Below are 14,572 nucleotides of genomic sequence, written 5' to 3'. Positions count from 1 at the left end.
TTACTTTCAATTATTATAGAAAATTTAAGTCTGATTTATGTAATGATGGGTCATCAAGAAGATGGTTGAATATAAAATACATGATAATAATAATCAATTTCGAATATTTTCATTACATTTGCAAAACGTTTTATGACAATATATTTAACAAAGTATATTTTGTCTTAATATGACTGGATACATCCATGCCTGGGTCCATATCGCACATTGCTTATATACATTTTGCTGTGCTACTAGATACCTTGTAACATAATGAGGTCTTGGTTATAATTACCTGAATACATTGTCTGGGTTGTTTCTAGTTTTCGGTCGGTCCGACAGATTATAGTCGTGTCATTGACATGCATCACGTCACAATCAGTACCTGTAATGAATTTGTATATCACAGTTTCCTCCAATGGACTGTTTTGCTACAATTTGTATGAAAGCATGTTCCGTTTATATCTACTTATATTATGCTGCATTGCGAGTAGAATTATTGTAAATATACGATGATATATAATTTTGATATAACATCGACCAATTAAATCGTTAGTGAATATACGAAAAAAATGCATCGTATAAGCAAGTAAAATCTATTGATAGGAAGAGAAGGGTGATTTGGATGTCAGCCAGGTACTAGGATAAAACGTTGAAATATACAGGCAAACGAATAACTGACTGAGCGTCTACATTCTCAAAATTTGTTGATACAGACACAGAAATGCCTACTTCACAAGGGTGACTTTTTCTTCAGTAAGGAATTCTGGCAATGGGGATTTAGACGTACGGGTTTAATGACCAACATTCCGCAAGTGAATAAAACCAATGCAAGTACGCATACTTAAGTTAGTGCATCCCCTTTATTCTTTGTTCATTTTTAGTTCACCTGGCCCGAAGGGCCGGTGAGCTTATGCCATGGTGCAGCGTCCGTCGTCCGTCGTCCGTCGTCCGTCCGTTGTCCGTCCGGCGTCCGTCGTCCGTCGTCCGGTGTCCGTCAACTGTTTCTTTAAATTGCTACTAGTCCTAAAGTATTGAATGAATTTGAACCAAATTTGGTCAGGAACATCCTTGGCAGAAGGTGAACAGAGTTTGTATACATTTTTACTCTGCACCCCCAGGGGCCTGAGGGGCGGGGCCAAATAGGGGAAATAGGGTTACTCCTTTAAATCGCCACTAGTCATAAAGTTATGAATGAATTTGAACGAAATTTGGTCAGGAACATTCTTGGCAGAAAGGGAACCGAGTTGGTATAAGTTTTTACTCTGAATCCCTAGGGGACTGAGGAGTGGGGTCCGATAGGGAAAATGGGGGTTAATCCTTTAAATCGCTATTAATTATTAAGTTACGAATGGATTTTAACTAAATTTGGTCAGGAACATCCAGAGAGGAAGGGGGAAAGAGTTTGTATGAATATTGAGGGGCCTGAGGGGCGGGGCCAAATAGGGGAAATAGAGATTAGTCTTTAAATTGCTATTTGCCATAAAGTTTTAAATTGATTTTAACCAAATTTGGTCAAGAACATCCTTGGGAGAAGGGGAACCGAGTTTGGATAAATTTTTACTCTGTACCCTCAGGGGCCTGAGGGGCGGGGCCAAATTGGGAAATAGGGGTTTATCCTTTAAATCGCTATTTTTCATAAAGTTATGAATGGATTTGAACCAAATTTGGTCTGGAATATCCTTAGGGGAAGGGGGAAAGAGAGTTTATATAAATATTGACTCTGACCCCTAAGGGGCCTGAAGGGAGGGGTCACATAGGGAAAATAGAGATTTGAGTTTTAAATGGATTTGAACCCAATTTGGTCAGAAACATCCGTGGTGATGGGGGAACAGATGTTGCATAAATGGTTACTGTGACCTTCAATCCTATAACAGTTACTATGTATAGTATCGCTGGGCATTAAGGGATAAACACAATTCTTATGTAAAAATAGGCCAAAGGTTTTTCCCCACCCTAAGGGACTTAGTTTCTTTAAACACCATTATGTTGTAAAAATAATCCATATGGTCTTTCAGAGAGTACATTTTTAGCCCACCATCATCAGATGGTGGGCTATTCAAATCGCCCTGCGTCCGTGGTCCGTCGTCCGTCCCTCCGTCCCTCCGTCCGTCCGTAAACAATTCTTGTTATCGCTAATCCTCAGAAAGTACTGAAGGGATTTTTCTCAAATTTCATATGTATGTTCCCCTTGGTGTCTAGTTATGCATATTGCATTTTGAGACCAATCGGAAAACAACATGGCCGACAGGCAGCCATCTTGGATTTTGACAATTGAAGTTTGTTATCGCTATTTCTGATTAAGTACTAAAGGGATCTTTCTCAAATTTCATATGTATGTTTCCCTTGGTACCTAGTTATGCATATTGCATTTTGAGACCAATCGGAAAACAACATGGCCGACAGGCAGCCATCTTGGATTTTGATAATTGAAGTTTGTTATCGCTATTTCTGAGAAAGTACTGAAGGGATCTTTCTGAAATTTCATATGTAGGCTCCCCTTGGTGCCTAGTTATGCATATTGCATTTTGAGACCAATCGGAAAACAACATGGCCAACAGGCAGCCATCTTGGATTTTGATAATTGAAGTTTGTTATCGCTATTTCTGAGAAAGTACTAAAGGGATCTTTTTCAAATTTCATATGTGGGTTCCCCTTGGTGCCTAGTTATGCATATTGCATTTTAAGACCAATCGGAAAACAACATGGACGACAGGCAGCCATCTTGGATTTTGAAAATTGAAGTTTGTTATCGCTATTTCTTAGAAAGTACTGAAGGGATCTTTCTCAAATTTCATATGTAGGCTCCCCTTGGTGCCTAGTTATGCATATTGCATTTTGAGACCAATCGGAAAACAACATGGCCGACAGGCAGCCATCTGGATTTTGACAATTGAAGTTTGTTATCGCTATTTCTCAGAAAGTACTGAAGGGATCTTTCTCAAATTTCATATATAGGTTCCCCTTGGTGCCTGGTTATGCATATTACATTTTGAGACCTATCGGAAAACAACATGGCCGACAGGCAGCCATCTTGGATTTTGACAATTGAAACTTGTTATCGCTATTTCTAAGAAAGTGCTGAAGGGATATTTCTCAAATTTTCATCTGTAGGTTCCCCTCGGTGCCTAGTTATGCATATTGCATTTTGAGACTAATCGTAAAACAACATGGCCGACAGGCAGCCATCTTGGATTTTGACAATTGAAACTTGTTATCGCTATTTCTAAGAAAGTGCTGAAGGGATCTTTCTCAAATTTCATATGTAGGTTCCCCTTGGTCTGTAGTTATGCATATTGCATTTTGAGACTAATCGTAAAACAATTTGGCCGACAGGCAGCCATCTTGGATTTTGACAATTGAAGTTTGTTATCGCTATTTCTGAGAAAGTACTGAAGGGATCTTTCTCAAACGTTTTTGTAAGTTCCCCTTGGTCTGTAGTTCTGCATATTGCATCTTGGGACCAATAGGAAAACAACATGGCCGACAGGCAGCCATCTTGGATTTTGACAATTGAAGTTTGTTATCGCTATTTATCAGAAATTGCTGAAGGGATCTTTCTGAAATTTCATTTGTAGGTTGCCCTCTGTGCCTAGTTATGCATATTGGATTTTGAGACCAGTCAGAAAACAACCTGCCCGACAGGCAGCCATCTTGTATTTTTGACAATTGAAGTTTGTTATCGGTATTTTACAGAAGGTACTGAAGGGATCTTTCTCAAATTTCATATGTAGGTTCCCCTTGGTCCCTGGTGTTGCATTTTGGGACCAATCCGAAAACAGAAAACAGACAGCCATTATCGCTAAATCTTAAATTTTATATATAGGTTCCCCTTGTTTGAAAAGTACTAGAGGGCTGTTTCTGAATTTACACAGATTAGTAAGACTTAGAGGAAGGGAAAAGTAGAGAAAAGATCAATCTGACATGGAACCTATAAAGATCATTCAATGGTGGGCGCCAAGATCCCTCTGGGATCTCTTGTTGTATATGTATTAACAAATTCAAAATTGAACATGAACATTATTTTGACATTTGGTAAAATCCAACCAGGTGAGCGGTACAGGCCCCAAGGGCCTCTTGTTTCTTTTCGGCACATAGTTAAGAGTGACAACCAATCCAATTTTTATGACATCTAGAACTTTAAATCTACCAATGTGATCTAATGTCTGTTGATACAATTCGATGTTTTTTTTAATAAAGATTTTTTTTATTCGACATGATTGTTTAGTGTAATTTGGTGTATACGAACCGCCAACTTTGACAACAGCTCCAGACCTGGTCTCGTCAAAAGATTTTCCCGATATAGTTATCATCGTCCCTCCCTCCGTACTCCCGGATGATGGAGATATGGAATGAATTTCTGTAATAAAAATGCGATACACGTATGGTTTGTTGGTTCGATTGTTTATGGTCCATTACTACCCGACATACAAGGTATTAAAGGGCTTCCCATACCAGCTCGGTCGCAGGAAAATCTGCACCAATCTAAAAGCACGCAGATTACAATGTAGATTAATTCTTTTCTACAAATTTATACACTTAAGATGTTGCAATTCATCACACATTAACAAACACAACAGTAGACATGTCGCCGGTTGAAAACCGACGGTAAAATTTAAGGGAAAATGTTGCGCTGTGAGAATAGTGTTCTGTGTTCATGCTGCACATATTTTAGGTCACATGACCCCCCACCTGAAGGAACAAAAATTGCGCTATGTATCGTAGACTGGTCCACAACCTTCAGTTTCCTGTACAAGTTTTGTGTGGGGAAAATAACAGTTTCATAGATATAGTGAAATCTTTTAAGGGTTATTAAAGATAGCAGCATTAACTCAAATGCGAATCGTAATCTTTAAGGTGAATTGCTAGCACCCATTCTCAGTATCATGTGACCAGGTGTGGTGTCTTACTGAATCTCCTCGGCAGTATGCTTCAGTGAGGTAGCATGTTCGCGCTTTCACAATGAGACAAACACAAACACACCGCAGCCTTCCAAACGTCACACACGTTTTAATGCATGCATCTTGTACACAGGGGAGGCCGTCCAAATTTTACCATAGCGGTTGATGCGATATTATTAGTTGATAGTGAAAGTTTGGGAGAGTGGAAGAGGTCTGATTTGTATGGCAGCAAACCGTGAACGCATCATTCTATCCCCATCATAACATCAATAATTTGTTCAATGATGATAAAATGTTTCATTGTCATCCAATGAACTGAAAATATAAATAATTGTTATCGTTAATGTATCAATAAACCAGACCTGCGTAGCTCTGGAACATGAAGATCTGGCCATTTCTCGAGACCTTGTAAAGTTTCAAATCAGCCTTTGACCTGTAAGATATGATGCATCAAATAGACCGTAAACATGTTGTTCTGAAAAAGAGTGAAATTAGATATAAATTCAATATATACATTTCAAAATTGATAACTACTGTATAATGCATTACACTTTATTTTCTGTAGTCATACATCCACATACTCCTATACTAAAGTGTTTCCCATTTTACTAACATTTTTATTTGATTTCTTTTTTGATATGCCTTTTTTGACATTTAAACAGTAATTATAACAATTTTATGCATTACCATCGGACTGAGCAACATCAACATAGTCCTTGTTTTCGAATTTGTACGTTTGTATTGTTTGTTTTTGTATGTTGTTGTCATAAATAACAATACCAAATTAAAATTACAGGATAGTGCACCATCCGTTCTATAACATTCGTTCAAGCGAAATTCAAATTTTTCTTATCTTCCAGTGTTCACCATTTGTTGCTCCTAATATCACTGACGGGCCCCGGAAACAGCTGAAGATGTATTATTTATTACTTTGTCAGTATATACCTATTATTGTGTTATGAATTAAAGGAGAATATATATCATATGAATACTATAATCGTGCTCACCTGCCGTCAGGTAGCAACGTATAACTGGCATTGATGTTTCCTGAAAAAATATCAGAATTTAATAAACAATTCAAATTAGCTGAAATGTTCCGATATATAAGGTAGAGGAATACAATCCCCACTTCAACACCTGTGATCTTTTTATCTTTTCCTTAAATTTCATTTCATTTCCTTCTTTCCGTATCTGTTCTTTTTCCTTTCCACCCTGACTAACTTATATTTTTATCTGACGAAATTAGATAGAAATGGTGTGAAGCTTAGCCATTTTTCCTGTTTAAAAATCTTATTCTTCATGTGCCAGCTGTAAATACAAACACCATACAGTGTAGTTTAGCGCGGTTTTTGAAACAGGAACCATTCTGCAGAGATGGGGGCTATGATATGCATTCGGATAAAGCAATCAAATTCCTTCCCCTCTCCTTTCAGAGTTCAGAATAAAATACTTCGCGAAACAATGTTCACATGAGCAATATGTCTGTGAATCACACCACAATTTTGTTGTTATGATTTAAATGTAGAGAGGGACGTCTTTAGTTTTTCACATAATAATACGTATCATCGGCATGATTAAATTGTTTAATATGACAATAAATACATGTATAGGTCAAGACTTACCTATTTTTGATCCTGATAAACTCATTCTGCATGTCATGTAACCAGTGTCATAGTATCCCCTATCCAGACTGATCCCATAGCTGAGGAATAAAATACGGATAATAATTATCTAAGTTGTTAGTCTGCGTAAAATAGCTTGAACGGAACATCAACACATTTAGCGCACAAAAATAAAAAAGAATATTAAAATATATATGGATTTTTTTTCTGTGATGCTCAGTTCAAAACAGGCGTCTGTATCTGGTAAGTATTTATGAAATGATATAAATAATATAATGGATTCTTAATCAGTGTACGTTACTGAAGTATGAGGGGATTTGATATTATAGTCGGGTTTAACTGAAATCCAAAGTGATACGAAGTTTACCCCCCACTTTCGGCTTTTAAAGTGTTACATCTTGTTAATATAGTAGTAGACGCCTTTGCTTAAGAATATTACAATGATATTTGAATAGCTCATTTAAGAATAATTCATTACGATATTTAAGGAGTTGGGGTTTTTTTTCATTCACATAACACATGTCGTTTATTACTGTACTTACATTTGACCATCCGGTGACATCAAATCACACACATCGCCTCCCAACATCGCTCTAAAATTAATGTAAGGCATTGTTTTAAAAGTAAAATCAGTTACAACGTGATTTTGTCATCATAAACCGGTAATTACTGTGGGGGCAATTAGAGGAACTGCTAAATCTGCGAATGAAATCCTGCAATTATCAAATATGCTAATGTTCTGATAATATCTGAACAAAAGTAAGCTGTTGGGAGCGCCAGACCCCCGTATATATACGAAATTTTGCCTACCTTATTAATAATACAAAATCAAACCCAAAGATCATTTGCATGAACAGTCTCTTATTCGAGCAAAGGCAGGATCGTAAAATGCCTCCAGTAGGCAAGACCGTGGAACAGGGATGATGGAAAAAATATTGAAAAATATTGAAAAATATTGTGAGGTACTTACCTTGATATTTCGTTTTTGTTTCCATTTGTGCTAGCATTTAAACCATACTTCGAGGTAAACATTCGCCCTTTAAGAGTCAACAATATCCCTACAACATTCAGAAATATATCGAACATAATTTGATAATATTTTCCATTAATAGAAAGAATATGCAACACCAGGGCACTGACAGGTTAATACCGGGGAGGGGTAGGGGGTTAAATCCTTTATTAATCTCGGAAATGAGGAAAACAAATCTGAAAGTAACGAAAACATCCACCATTAATCAAACGAGCGATTGAGTGGATGCAGTCACTAGTTATAACATATAGTAAAATATATAGTTGGGTGAGGTCTTCTACATTCCATGACTGCACGATTTAGGACAACGACAATTTAACAATCAGCGCTTTAATAATACTTACCGGCCGGACCTGAAGATGGTGATATATCAGTAATGGTCGGCGTCACTGATGACGTTGACTGTTTGAACAAAGAAAAAATGTGTTTTAGTACCAGCGCTCTCAAAATATTGAATTGAATTAATGTTTAAGACAGTAATTTCCTCTTTTTATGTTTTTTTTTTCAAACTTCAAATTCAACATTCTATCATCTTATTTGGACAGATGTATGTACATGTACCTGAAATTTAACGCTGCCTGGTACATATGCATCGTTTCCATCCACAGTAACCTTCACATCGTATGTACCATCTGCCATGCCGGATCTTAATCAATATGAAAGTGTGTATAAACTATACAACAGAAAATACGTCAAATTTTTCCTGCTCGTCACAAAATGTATCTAATGACAACTGAAGTAAAACAACTGATCTAATCAACACGTGTACACGACATGAATACGTATCATGTATACGATCTCAAGTTACCTCGCTAGGTAATAAAGAGAAAGTAAGGTTCACAATGGTAAGGCCGTCTTTAAATGACTATAGCTGTGGTTAGGACGCTAACAAAACATAACACTAAAACCAACCAATTCATCAAAGGATGTTTCAGAGGAATAAATGTAGGTCGAACTGCGCTACTCCCGTCACCCCATGTCGCGAGTAAGATGCGAACTAATTTGGGATCTTAAACAGTCATTCAGTCTAATTAAAATCTAGATGATCATTCTCACTACGTTACATGGACATCGGTAAGAATGAGCATCTAGAGTTTAATTAGATTGATCTCCCCTGAGACTGACAAGTTTTCTTTTGTGACACCCCCCTCCTTTCTTTTTTGCCTAGTGCCTGTATGGCATATCTGGTGTGCTGTTGAGTACCTTCCATAGCATACGTCAGCGAACTTGCACTAATACTTCGGCATTAGTTTCGCTCTGTCAAAAGGAGGTAAACTGAAGCCACCAAAATCACACATACACGGGAAGGAGAAGATCACACCCGTCGTTTATATAAATACGAAATTAGATCCCCGTCATCCAATAATTCTTTAAACTTAATATCGATACAATCTTGAATTCCTTAATCCTACAGAAGAAGAATTAGATCAATTTCACCCGATTTGGACCTAACGTGAGGGCAAAGAGGGCCATATCCACCTTTCCCTCAAAACTGATTTCCCTTTCAACAAATGAGTTTTGAACAATCGTCTTATTTAAGGAAGGAATTGAAATACTTTTTTGAAACTTTCAGTTTTTTTCACACAAAATATTTTACTTACCCTGTAACACATGTTATATGCGACGTGTCTGTGTTTTCAGTGATGACGTCACATGGAAACACAGAATGCGTGTTCACAAAATATACCTTGTTGCCAAGGTGTTCTGTTCCAGGCAAATGATTTAACTGGTTGGTAGAAAATCCCTTCCCCTGAATTGTGATGTGTGTACCACCTTGTAGACTGCCTTTGGACGGCTGAATGCCGGAAACAATCGAACCTTTTAAGGTAAAAAAGTTCTCATGTAAGACCTGGTGATTTGACCGTTAGTCACGAGAAAATTAATGACTTTTGTCTTACATCCATTTAAAAAAATAGCACAAAAATAGCAATATACCTGTAAATATAACTGTATAATATATAACTTTATGCATCCTTAATCCATTGATAACTGACCAAATGTTGACATAATGTCCGTAAAAGTATAGTACTTTATCAATCGAACATTATTACTCTTTGATGGCGGTGTAGAACTTTCAACTTGTATTATAATTGCAGCGTGTTTACATTTATACGCCATGTTCTGATTTATATAGCATGAAATAGATAAGCAGTTAAAGTTAGGATATTTCATGTACCATTATCAAAAACCATGATTTTTACCGATTTAAAGTGCTACCTCACTGAAGCATACTGCGAATGACATCAAATAGGATACCCCACCCGGTCATATTATACTGACAACGGGCAATCCAGTATTTTGATCGCTCGTGGACACCGTCCTATAAATAATTCTACATTTACCTGTGCAGAAAACGGAAAGATCTTCACTATGTCCACAGTTATTTGTTCCCCAGCCGTTAAAATAACATTTGTCAAGGGATGTTTCTGTGCCACTACATCGTACATCGTCCATCCAGATCTGACCATAGCCTTCTCCGAAAGCCGCAGATCCTTGTACAAATCCATTATTTCTATGAAACAATATGCAAAGAATGCATTCTTGGACATTTCCAAATGACATCGAATGTAAAGTAGATATGAATCCTGAACAAAATCCTTTTTCAGGATCGGAGAATCGTCCTACTCATCTTGCCGACTAGCTCAGTTTGTTTGTATTTCCTTCGAAAAAAACTGGCTCTCAAACAAATTAAAATATTGCGTGGTTGTGAGAGTGCCAGATATACTTACAATTATGATCAAAATGTTGTCATCAAAACTGCATAAATGTTACCAAATTAAAATTCAGTTAAATACCAAACATAATTTGGACTTTTTGTTTAGTATCCATCCATATGGTTTCTGACGAGACAAAGCTAATACAAATGTACTCCTTTGTCCTTTTTAGTATTAAAAACAATTACCAATTAATTACACAATTCCCTTAGATGACCGTTTTTAAAAGCGTTAGATTCTATAAATTATTGTTATGCATGCAAAAGTTCGTTTTAATTAATTACATATTTCATTCTTAGGTCTTTTTAATAAAGACTTTACCCTTCACTCGGGTCTACTAAATGACTTCTGCAATGATAAGTTATTCATGGCAGTTTCATGTAAACTGATTAGTGCGATAATGTTGACCTGTCTATAAAGGCAACCTGTCTATAGTGACCGTTTTTCTGACTCCCCCTGGGCGGTTTTTATAGACAGGTTTGACTGTATCTTTAATCATAAATACCCTTTGTATCCGAGCTGCTTGCACACGACTTTAGCGAGGGCGTCGGTAGCAGAGTCATCACAAACCGTCCCCCATTCACCGTTATGGTAGACTTCCAATCGTCCGGAATTATGATTTCCGATAAGACGAACTGGCGCGTGCTGACCTGCAGACATATTTTTGAAACTTCTTAAAACAGATCGGTTCACGACTTGTATTCTCACAGTAAATGAGTTATTGAGCAAAATACCTGCTCTTTGCATCCCATAACCTTTCACGTGATTATACGATGTTTATCAATAAAACGTCCCTGGTATTCATCTATATTGTTAATATATTTACACATGTACTCTTTGAAGACAAAATGTCTGAAGTTGATATTGAGTATTTACAGAATGCAAATATATAAAACCAACACGATATTAAGATGCAAAGATTGTAATCGAAGGGAAGAAATGTCATTTTTATTACTTGTTTCCTACTGATGTATTGGTGTCTCTGACAACTGATGAGCGGCATATGACTGTATTGCTACCCAATCCCATGTCGGAGATACTGGTGTCCTGTAGTAATCACTCTCTGTCAGTTTGATGACTTTAGTATTCATAAATCGAACTTTGGTCAAAATGCTCAGTATGCAAATTAACATACTAAGGTTGAAGATAAAGGTAAAAGGTAAAGAAAATTGTGTCATGACATTGTGCAGCAAAATTGGTCGAAATAAAGCAATGAGTCAACTGGCCAAATGGCAAGGTCGCTGGATCAGAGGTTACGGTAAAATCTTGTACCTTTTCACTGATGAAAATTAATTAATGTCAAACAAAAGTCAAATGACGAAAGGTCATAGGTCAAAGGTCGACGTCAAATTGTATGTTGTATGTTGACACTGATGTTACCATACTGTCAGCTGGCCAAATGTCAATGTTAATTTTTTGTAACTTTTCACAAATCAATTTTGTTATGACATTATACAGATATATGGATGAGAAGGGGACAAAAGAATCGCATCATAGCGCATATGTAATGTAAAGACTGTTGTTTGATGATGCTCTTTATAGACAGTCGTAAGGCGCTTTACTAAAATTGTGAATTTCATACCCCAGGGGTCTCGATTTCCTCCTGGGAAGCGGTACATTTTACCAAGGCTGATATGGGGAAATCAAATTTGAGCTTTAATAGTTGAATTGCCATTGGAAGTACATGTACATATTTGCCATGACCGATCCCTAATTATCAATGCAAAAACAAACCTGTCACACCAGAAACATACATTGTGAATGAATCGGAAACAATCGACGCCTGCATTAATTTTGAAATTTATCAAACCATACTTAGTACGGCTTAATGATCAAATCTCCATGACGTAAACGAGTCGACCTAGTGCTATCAGTCTCAAATACAGATAACTGTATGAACATTGAAATGGATCAACAAACGATTCCAATGTTCTTAACGTATTATCGTTTTGAGCAATGTTATTCATAAACTACCTTAAAGTTTAAACAGTTTACACTTTAAACGTCTTTACTGAATATTTTCTCTAATTATGCATATTCTAATTACCAAGCTCCCGCTGAGATGATATCAAGATGCCAAGGCATGAAAACTACGACGGACAAATGGAAAGCAGTAACATTTTAGCTATAACTAGTGAGCGAATAATACCTAAAAAACTTTATATTAGTTATTTGTACATGTGTTTGCACGGTCAGATTAAAACTTGATATGTCGGAAGGATACAAATGCCTTCACCGGAAACAAGAAGTTATATCTTTTCAGAACTAGTCAGGTATTGATTGACTTTTGTTTGTTACCTATGAAGTAAACCACCAGTTCGAATTTCATTTGAGATAAGGTCACTTTAAGTTTCACCCCAGATAGGAAATTATTTACTGTTTGGCAACATCTTGTGATTTTCCAGTTTTTAATTATATTTTTTTATGATAGTGATATACATGTACCTGATCTTTGTGTTGCATTGATAGGTACGTGATTTGTTAAAACGGATTTGTTCAAGAATCTCAAACATTTGCAAAGAAACCAAGTTCAGTTATTGAAGTTTGTTTAATCAACCACAAAAGCAAATTACAGTTAAGCTGGGCCTTATGGAGCAGTAGTAACTACTCTTCAGTATGTCTAGGGGACAGAACCGAAAGATTTGCTATAAAGACAGCAAGTACAATTATGCATCAGAAGCATACAAACTGTAGTTTTCTTGAGGACAACTAGTTTTCCCACAGTTCACCGATTTATCTCAAGTTTTAATCGTGGGATATTTATCTGTCAACCCCTACGGTATGACAGATTGCACGCGCTAACGTTCTGAACCGGAAGTACTTCTGAAACTACTTCTTGTTTACAATTCGTCGTCTGCTTATAGTAAAACAAGTGAAAATATACACGCAGGCAATACGCATCACTCGACACAAAAGTCTCTATAACAACTACAGATATTTAAACAATGTTCAAAGACAAAAAACTATCCGCGATTCTCTCTAACACATTAATATCTGAATCTGACGTCGTCAAAAGTAAACCTACCTCACATGATGGGGATCGCGACATCATTCACCTACACGAAGTGCAAAAATCGCCCGACAGCATTTCCATGTGCTCAACTCCTACCAAATTATGTAACCCTTAGGTGGTTCCAGTATAGAATCACGCATAGAATATTGGCAACCAATACTTTGTTTATCAAAATTCAATAAAAAATATCATAATTCCCGATGTACCTTTTGGTGATCGCATCAGTAATGTTTTAACAAAACACGACAAATACGCATATGATATTAAAGGTATTGTACAATTATTGACAAAATACTGACAAATACAAACATTCATCGAGAAACAAGCAAAACAGGACAAAATATAGAAAAATGCGACGGTTAATTGCTGCACAACAGTCTGCTTTTCGAGATGCTGTTACCCCTACTGACTTTATTTCAGAACAAAATAAAATTTCGGGTGCAAAATTGCCTCCCATCCAGCATCAAAATAGAGTTCAAATACGTAAAACGTTTGCAATGTAGAATTAAAATAATATAACACCTATGTATGTATGAAAGTTATTTATGTAAAAATGTGAATATCTATTGTCATTAGATATAAATGGGATATTGAAGAATTGAAGATTCATTTGATTAGTTTTGCAAAATAAACATTATGTTACATATTGCTTTCATGTTTTGTAACCTAAAGTTACTTCTGAAATGAGACATAATAAAACATAGGAACATGCATGGATATTGTTGAAGAATTTCCGTTAATAAGTAAATAATGATGCGATGAAGTTATATCATATAACCATGTTACATTGTTTTACTTACCTGATATTTCTAGAGAACTTGATATTAAAGCCGCCACCATCAGCAAGGCTGCGCGCCACATCTCTGTCCACGGCGGTACCATGTTGTAAGACGCGGCACTAAACACTGGCCGCTATTGCACAAAACGTTTCTTTTATAACGTGCGTTGCTGCGATATTCAGCCAGTGACGTGATCCGGTTGGGGAAAAAAAATTTGTTCATGCACGTACATGTAACTTCCTTGTTTGCGCGATTGATTTTAAACAAAACGTAGAATAATATTACTGATAAGAACCGTGTCCAACAAATGTCAGGACTTGTCTAGTAACTAAATTTCTTGTTAGTTTTTTTTTCAGATTTTAACGTATCCGACATTTTTCTCGTCATTTCCTTACATAATACAACGAAATTTCATGATATTCTTGTTTGGGTAGTTAAGCTTTTAACTCGCATATCTTGTTGATTTGGGTTTGTATCACTTACGTAACCATACTTGGTGAATTATGTAAAAGTGTCCGTTACAGTTAAAACCGA

The 14,572-nt window shown here is 36.5% G+C and overlaps 1 long non-coding RNA gene across 1 annotated transcript; it reads right to left on the bottom strand.

Moving 5' to 3' along the window:
- Positions 1-7,054: 7,054 nt before the first annotated feature.
- Positions 7,055-7,923, bottom strand: LOC117340152. The gene is made up of 3 exons (XR_004535371.1): positions 7,877-7,923; positions 7,473-7,560; positions 7,055-7,095 (listed from the first exon to the last, which is right to left on the bottom strand). It is a non-coding gene; the product is annotated as an uncharacterized LOC117340152 (long non-coding RNA).
- Between the last annotated feature and the right edge of the window lie 6,649 nt (positions 7,924-14,572).

This window comes from Pecten maximus, chromosome 13 (assembly GCF_902652985.1).
Source record: "Pecten maximus chromosome 13, xPecMax1.1, whole genome shotgun sequence".
Taxonomy (NCBI): Eukaryota; Metazoa; Mollusca; class Bivalvia; order Pectinida; family Pectinidae; genus Pecten; species Pecten maximus.
This window is presented reverse-complemented; position numbering and strand designations above follow the sequence as displayed.